The following is a 9093-nucleotide window of genomic DNA, read 5'->3' on the forward strand; positions in this document are numbered from 1 at the left end:
CACCACCGAATGGCTGAAGAAAAACAAAATGAAGACTTTGGAGTGGCCTAGCCAAAGTCCTGACCTGAATCCTATTGAGATGTTGTGGTATGACCTTAAAAAGGCCGTTCATGCTCGAAAACCCTCTAATGTAACTGAATTAGGACAATTCTGCAAAGATGAGTGGGCCAAAATTCCTCCAGGACGCTGTAAAAGCCTCATTGCACGTTATCGCAAACGCTTGGTTGCAGTTGTTGCTGCTAAGGGTGGCCCAACCAGTTATTAGGTTTAGGGGGCAATCACTTTTTCACACAGGGCCATGATGGTTTGGATTTTTTTTCACCTTTAATAATAAACACCTTCATTTACAAATTGCATTTTGTGTTTACTTGTGTTGTCCTTGACTATTGTTTAAATTGGTTTGATGTTCCGAAACACTTAAGTGTGACAAACATGCAAAGGAACAGGAAATGTGGAAGGGGGCAAACACTTTTTCACACCACTGTATTTCTAAATGTATTTCTTAAATGTATTTCTTAAATGTAAGCATTGTATGTACCTAACTTTGATTTTTTATCAGCCTCTCTGTACATAGCTCAGACTGGGGAGGGGAGAAGCAGTATTCAGCTGTTTGCCTGACGTTCAGCTTTAAATATAATTGTTGGTTTATTTGTATACAATTGCAAAACAAAGTCTGATACCAAATGCTTTAAATATTGAAGAGCTAATCACACCCTCTCTCTTCCCTATATTGCCATATTAAAGATTAGATAGGGAATCAGCTAGTCCACAGCTACTCTTAAGCCATCCACAGTTGGTTCAAATCACGGCCAGTTCAGCAGGAACTGGGTGAGATTTGAACCATGTATGGGCAGGCTAACCTGGGTACAACCAGCCTGGTGGATTTTACATGTGGTTAACGCTATTGGCTGTTATAGCCACTAGCAATGATCACTGTTCTCCCGCGTGGACGGCTTCCCCTGCCTTGCTGCTGGGTGAACACAATGGCTCGGCGGGAGGGATTCCCCTGTCAACACTGTCTGTGGTTGCAGGAAAGAAATTTGCTCCATCTACAGCATTATTAACAGACAAAACACTATTTTACTGTCCATAACTTCAATCACAGCCTTGACCATGGACTAGATGAGACTTGAGTAATTTAATAGTAGTACTGTCTGGTAGATTAAGAAACAGAATAAAGTCAATTGCAATTTTCAGTTGCTGCAACCTATATATGAATAAAGTAACACGAACTAACATGAATATGCTCTTATCTGTTTATATCGTAATGTTATACTGGTCTTCTTGTCTAGTCTTCTAGTGCCAGGACTGTCCATTGACAGGTACATTGTACACAACACAATAGTACAATGATCTCATATATCGTTGTTTATAAAGTGTTACGTTGGTGTGTGTATATACACAGCAACATCCCTGTGTCCTGAAACTGAATAGACACAAAACATGGAAGCCATCAGTCAACAACAATAGCGTTTTCTTGCCATAAACTGTGCTTTGACCCTGTAAATGGGCTTAGTTGTGTCTCATTTTCTTCTCATCCCTATTCAAGTCAATGTGATTGAGAAATCAACTCAATGCAACTTTAAAAAACAATTCAGAACTGGCTTGATATAGGACAGCTACATCAGGGCAAGTCACAACAACTCAAAGGCAAATCAAAGCAATTAAGGGGGTTATTTACTTAAGGCAGATATTGCAACTTGGAAGTAAAGTCGCTGTAGATCTGAGGGGGACATGCAAGGAAAATAAAAAACATTTTAGCTTGTACATGATTGGATGATAAAATCAGCAGAGCTTCCCATCATTTCAGATCTTCCCCTCAGATCTACAGCGACTGCACTTGCAAGTGCACGTGTAGTGCAAAGTGGATTTGCCTTTAGTAAATCAACCCCTTTGTGTCATCCCAACTCATACTGTATTCAACTTGTTAATTCCTGACTACATGAGCCATTTAACTGCATCTAAAGCCTGCAGAGAAGTCTGTACCAAAAGCCCTGCCCATTGTGGATTACATGTAGTAAATTTTAGGTAGGGGTAGACGGTGCTTCTGCTTTGTCTGAACATGGTACAATGCGATTTTACCATCTATTACATTTTATATATAATTGTACATAAATCTAAGCATTTGTACAAGATCCAATGTATACATAAAATTGGATGAGGTTTTAGAAAACAGAGATTAAATAAACTGGAAACATCTGAGAAGAATATAAAATGGGTGGCATGTCCTTTAAATTCTTAGGCTGGCCGTACATGTTCAATCGTCTTGTACAATTTTTCTTTAGATTTACCAAAAACCATATAATATGAGGTCAAAACTAAATGACTTTCAATTGTATCCAATTAGGCAGGCCCTTGTACTACATAGTTTAAGGTAAATCTAAAGGAAACCTGGACAAGAAAATTGAACATGTATTGCCAGCCATAAGCCTCATACACACTATCAGATTTTCTGCTGATTTTTGTCTTCAGATTTACCAAAACCAAGTAGTGCAAGGGCCTGCCTGATTGCATATAAATTGAAACTCCTAAGGTTTGACCCCACATTATATGGATTTGGTAAATCTGAAGACAAAAATCAGCAGAAAATCTGATAGTGTGTATGGGGCTTTACATTACATTTTCTAAGATATTTTCATTCGTGTACCATGGAATCTAAACTTTCCAGGTTGCATGCTTGGATTGTGATATCTGTGATCACCTAAAGACTACCTAGGCATTAACACTGCCTATTTCAGTCTCCCAGGTTGCTGGTCCGAGGTCTTAGCATACAATTTGGGAAATAGGCGTTGTACAAAGTGGTTGCATAAAACTATTTAAAATAAACAAATCTTAGCTTGTGATGTCTTAACTTAAAGAATTTGTCTATTTGCTAAACTAAGCCTAGGGCTATGCAAGCAAGTCAACCTATCTCAGCTTTTTAACTATTTGCTGCATATCATCTACATAGCAATACAATTTTAATGTGTTTTGATATAAAGATAAGGATTATCAAATAAGGAAACACTTGCATTTATAAATGTAAAGATTTTTGCATATACTACATAACAAATGAACATACATCATAAGACATAATATTTTTCATAATATATTTTGCATAATATAACATGTATACACAGTTTAGGTTAAGTACTTGTATTAAAGACTCACCCATAAAATGTCCCCTCCTTGTGAAGTGCTTATTCTTCGTGATAAAAGTGGAAGTCACACAAGTCAATAAAGTTATGTCTGTGCTCACTGCTCAGCAACAGATGTGAGAGTTTTCTCTTCTGCAGAATAAATAGCATGCCTTTTATGCGCACCACCCCACTGAGCACACACCATTCCTGGCAAGAGACTGCAGATCTAACTTTTACACTCAATATTTCAACAGCATCTCTTCTCTTCATGAACAGACTTACTACAACCCACAGAGGCAGTGTACCCTGATAAAGTGGTATTAAAGCCAAAAGCAAACATTTATTACATTGGTAATTCTTTTTTTTTTATTCAAGTATTCTTTATTAAAAAAAATTTTTCTTTTATACATACATTCCACAAATAACATTTAATCACATGTAACATACATACATTCATTTTTACCTTTGTACAATAATTACACTACCCACTTACGTTATTATCCTCAAATAACAGAATATCGTTATCATCCTTTATTCTATTACAACTTTTATTTTCAAATCCCCAATATACCTCTCAATCTATTTCCTCCGGAGACGGTATATCCTGTTATCTAAACTCTCCCACTTCTCAAGGGACTGACCCTATTACGTCTGTCCAGGGTTTGCATATTTTTTAAAACTTTTTAGGACATCCTCCCTTGATATTTACAGTTTTTTCCTTCCTTATTGCATCAATAAGTACTTTGAACTATTATCTACATGTTGGGGAAGTTGTTGCCAACCACCTCTGTGCGATCAGTTTCATTGCTTAAATAAGCACCTAAGCCAGGTGTGCCCAACCTTTTTAAGAGCGAGGGGCACTTAAGCAACTTGGGTGGATGATGGGTCATGGCTACTCTATAGTCCCTCCGATCCGATCCACCCAGAGGAAAGGGGACAAATTCCCTTCTATTTTTTTTTGGGGATTTTTAGGATTGGATTGGAGGCAGGTGGGAGTAAACGGACAAAAGTCTGTTTATATCTTCCGCTCTGTAGAGGTGAATTGAGGGTCTGATTGAGTAAGGCTGATCGTGTGAAAAGGACCTAAACTGCTTTCACACTGATGTGCTGTGGTTTACCGACACCGCGGGTGCAGCGTAGTGCACCTGTGTTTATCCTGTGGGTTAACTGAACTTTGCCAAAGACTCTGCCTGTCGCCGGCGCTGTACAGGAAGCATCGGATATGGGGCTCTGCTCTGCAGCCACTTTCCTCTACTACCAGCTTCATTCACAATGCTGATGCTGTGGTATGACGGGTCGGCAACCTGCAATCTGGGCTTGCTAACCCGTCATTCTAGAGCAGGATGTCGGGGGCCACATCAGAGGGCTCTGCAGGCCACATGGGGCCCCCGGGCCACTGGTTGGCCACCCCTGACCTAAGCACTGCTATTTGTGTGCTATTTCATGCACTATCCCCATCAATACAACCCAGTACGCATATCTTTGGATCTGCATTAACCACTTAAGGACCGAGCCTCTTTTTGAGATTTGTTGTTTACAAGTTAAAAACAGTGTTTTATGCTAGAAAATTACTTAGAACTCCCAAACATTATACATTTTTTTCCTAACACCCTAGAGAATAGAATGGCGGTCGTTGCAATACTTTCTGTTCCACCGTATTTGCACAGTGGTCTTACAAGAAAAAATACATTTTTTTAATGAAAAAGATAAGACAACAGTAAAGTTAGCTCCATTTTTTATTATATTGTGAAAGATAATGTTACGCCGAGTAAATTGATACCCAACATGTCATACTTCAAAACTGCGGTCACTTAAGGAATGGCGAAAAACTTTTACCCTTAAAAATCTCCATAGGCGACGTTTAAACAAATTCTATAGGTTGCATGTTTTGAGTTACAGAGAAGGTCTAGGGATAGAATTATTGCTCTTGCTCTACCGATTGCAGTGATGCCTCACATGTGTGGTTTGAGCACCGTTTTCATATGCAGGCTCTACTCACGTATGTGTTTGCTTCTGCACGGGAGTTCGGCGGGACAGGGCGCGTCTAAAAACATATTTTTTATTATTATTTATTTTACCTTTTTTTTTTTTAACTGTTTCTTTTAAAATAAAAAAATTGTGTCACTTTTATTCCTATTACAAGGGATGTAAACATCCCTTATAATAGAAATAAAAGAATGCCAGGACCTCTTAAATATGAGATTTGGGGTAAAAAGACCTCAGATCTCATATTTACACTAAAATGCAATAAAATAAAATAAAAAATGTGTCATTTAAAAGAATTTAAAAAAATGGCACCTTTAAGAGCTATGGGCAGATGACGTCACTTCCGCCCTGCAATGGTATGGAGATGGGTAGGGGCCATCTTCCCCTCACTCGTCTCCATACCCAGCAAAGAAGAGGATTCGATCGCCTCCGCCATTGCCGTCTTGCTCCGGGAGGGGGGCTCCTCTCCCGCCACAGATAAAAGTGATCTTGTGACGAATCCACTGCAGAGACCAATATTATCGGAAACCAGACCGCCGGCCGAAGAAGAAGATATTCGATATTCCTCTTAAAAGTTAGGATGTATATCGGCCTGCGGCGGTTTGGAAGTGGTTAATAGATGTTCCATAAGCTACATTTATAGTGCCAAGAACCCCTCTCCAATATTTATACAATTTTAGCCCAGATTCACATTGAGATGCGGGAATGAAGCCGTGCGAGTTCAGCTGAACTTTAACTCCCACATGTCAGTCCTGATTTCAGCTGCGAATTCACAGACATCTGTGCGGAATTCTGCACAGATGTCAATGGAAATAACAAGCTGAAATCGTAACAAGTAGTACAAAAACTACTTTTTGAAATCGGTGCGGTGCCACAAATGCGGCGTCGCACCGATTAGGAAGGTGTCATTGCCGAAAGGCAAATCGCATGTCAAATCGCACCAGTGTGAACCAGGGCTCAAGTATCTCCAAACCATGTGAAAAAGATCCCTGTTTGGGTCCCCACATCTTGGGCATGTAGCCTTCAGACAGGGCTAGACTGGGGCAGCCCACTTTAATTTTGCAAACAAGCACAAAACAAAAGTGAACAAGTGAAGTGGGAGGGCTAACGTCATGCAGGAACATTGCTACAGCCTCATTGGCTGGAATTTCAGAAACCGGCATTGCTGCACAGCCATTGGCTTTTAGGAATGCAGCAGTGCTGAGGCTAAGCCGGGTTGCGCACTATGAAGTGAGGTGATGGGCAGTGCGGATAACACAGCTGCTTTATTAAAGTAATTGAATGTACTTACAGCAAACTTTACTAGGATAAAGAGACAAACTGTTTACTTGGCTTGGTAATGCAGTATCGTGTGCTTTATTCTTTGCATATACAGAGTTTTCTGTGGTTGGTACTGGACTGGAGGGAGTGGTAAAAGGCTACTTTTGGAAGAAAGCCATCATACCTGCATTGTTGCTTTTTGAGTGAAGTAGCTGCAAATATCCGTCAGATGACAAGCACACATGGCCTGATAATTTTATAAAGTCAATTTTTTTGGTAAGCAGATGGTATGTGCTCTGTCTTGTTAATGGTATACTGAAGTCAGTGCAAACAGCTTGCAATGAATCTGCACAAGTGTATCACGGCAAATATTTATTGGGCTTTTTATATGAAATGTATTTACTGCACTAGCACTTTGGATGTACATATGTTAATTATTCTCTCTATATCTATCACATTGCACTTTAGGCACTTTTACATGAGAAATAAAATTGGATCTGCCTGTCTGTTTTTCAGGCGGACCCAATTGGGCCCTCTATTCTCTTGGAGCAGCGAGTATAACCTCCAATCCAATCCTGTCCACTGAAAACAAATGGAAGGGGATCTGTTCCCCTTTGTGGCTTGGATTAGATCACAGTTGGTGTAAACGGACAGCAAAGTCTGACATCTGACCATCCATATTGCAGAACAGGCTCTGTCCCACCTTGCTCAGTGGGGATCAACTCATAGATCCCCCACTAAGCGAAGCAGAGCCCCCATGTGTCTTCTGCTCTGTCTCCATCTTCTATGCTTTGTCTCTATGTAGCTTCTCTAACTGCCCCCCCCCCCCATATCTCTTTTCCCCTTGCTCTATCTCTCCTTCTCTGTCCTCTTTTCCCCATGTGTTCACAATACAGAGGGTCCCCATATACATGCAGTAGTCAGTATAATAAGCAGCACAAACAGTCAGAAATAAATAGGCATTCAATCAATGCCCTCCTACCTTCCACCGAGGATCTTCACCTGTAACCTTCCAGTTCCTGTGCCTGTTGGCTCCGCCCCCTGCTCTCACTCGGCTCTTCTCCCTTGTCTCCCGGGCTCCCTCTCATCTGAATGACCTCCAGTGCAGCAGGGATTGTTCCTGTGCTGGACTGGAGGTGGGAGTCCATGGCAGGGGATTGTTTATAGGGTGAGCTGGAGGGGGGAGAAACAAACATCCACAGTCTCCTACAACTGACTGGGAGAAGAGACAGGTCTGGGAGAAGAGATAGAAATGTGTGGAGGCAACTCTGAACGTCACAGTGCCCAGGGCTGAGCTGCCTGTCACTGTGCTCTGCTGTGCCTAGTGAGGAAAACGTGCGAGTAGGGGCGGCTCCAGCATAAGGCTTTCTTTAGAGAAGCCTCGGCTTTAGCGCCCCCTCTCTCCTGGCGCTCTCAGGTGGCTGCCTGGGCTGCCTTATGCTGGCGTCAGCCCTGACCTCATATCTCTGTCAGAAACCATGAAATCAGACCGAGACAGAAGTACAGTTAAATCACACTTGTTTAATAATAAAGGTAAAAAGAACAAATGTAGTCAAAACATAGCCAGAGTTCAGGAACCAGAACGGATAGTCAGACAAGCCAAATGTCAGGGAGCTGGGGATGAGCGTAGTAAAACAAAAAGCAGGATCTGGAGGCAGAGAGGATGTCAGCCAAGCAAGTCTTTTAACAGGAATGCAGGAGAGTGTCTCTGTGACGTTGACTAAGGCGAAGCTAGAGATTCTCTGGGCTGGACAGCTTAAAGTGGTTGTAAACTCTCCCCCACAACTTTATCCCATGTAAATCAGCATAAAAAAACCCTAATGAACACTGCTTGTAGATATCTCCTTACTTGCATAGTATTGTTGTAATCCTTTTTGTTTTTTAGAATGACGTCACTGAGCATGCCCATATCTCCCCTGATTTACGGCACACTCTGTGTGCTTGTCTGTCTATTATCAGGACCTCCTACAGCACAACACTGAAATCCCACGAGACTGTATCACTCAGAGCTTCCTACTACACCCCATGTGATCATGTGACATCACAGGGAGTGTAAACCTGGGCATCGGACAGCATTACTGAAGTCTTATCAGATGAAGCTAATAAGACTAACATAGGTAAACACTAGATAATGTGCACAAGTAAATACTATGAAATAAAACAAGTAAGCTATGAGCAGAGAATCAGGGTTGCCATAGAAACATTGGCTTGAGAAGGAGGCTTGGTTAACAGTACAGGAAGTGTTCAATGTAAGGGCGGAAATACACTCTACTGTGAACTCAGAAAACAATACTTAAGATAGGGTTGCCTTACCCCTGGAAACATGTTTTTTAAAGTTTCTTTAAACAGTAAGTAATATGCGATTTGGGCTGGTTTATAATGGCTATAGTTTGCTAATTACTTATTATAATGGACTAAATGAAAAGAAGCATCAGAGTGGGAGAGTTTACTTCCTCTTTAAGGACGAGCAGGATATCATCAACAGCTGAGTACCTGTGAAGAGATAGGAATTGGCAATTAGCCGACAGCTGAGCGGCCAGCTCAAAGAAGGAAGGGCTGAGACCAGCCCTGACAATCTCTGAGCCTGTTCTAGAATCGTTCTGCTCTTTCCCCTTAATCTCCTCTATTAATTCTGAACAACAAGACAATAATCCCTGAAAGATGATACCCTTACGTTTCTTTTCTTTTGTTTTCTTATCAAAGACACTATCAGATAAAAAGCATTTCA

The 9093-nt window shown here is 41.1% G+C and overlaps 1 protein-coding gene across 1 annotated transcript in view; it reads right to left on the minus strand.

The window, feature by feature from the left end:
- Positions 1 to 3304, minus strand: part of CYSLTR1 (cysteinyl leukotriene receptor 1) — a 183657-nt gene extending 180353 nt beyond the window's left edge. Inside the window, exon 1 of the mRNA XM_077449656.1 lies at positions 3151 to 3304. The gene's annotated coding sequence lies outside the window, so the exon portion shown is untranslated. The remainder of the gene's footprint in view (positions 1 to 3150) is intronic.
- Positions 3305 to 9093: the final 5789 nt, after the last annotated feature.

Source organism: Lithobates pipiens, unplaced genomic scaffold, assembly GCF_037356315.1.
Source record: "Lithobates pipiens isolate NorthernLeopardFrog02 unplaced genomic scaffold, aLitPip1_a1.2 Scaffold_1, whole genome shotgun sequence".
Lineage (NCBI taxonomy): Eukaryota > Metazoa > Chordata > Amphibia > Anura > Ranidae > Lithobates > Lithobates pipiens.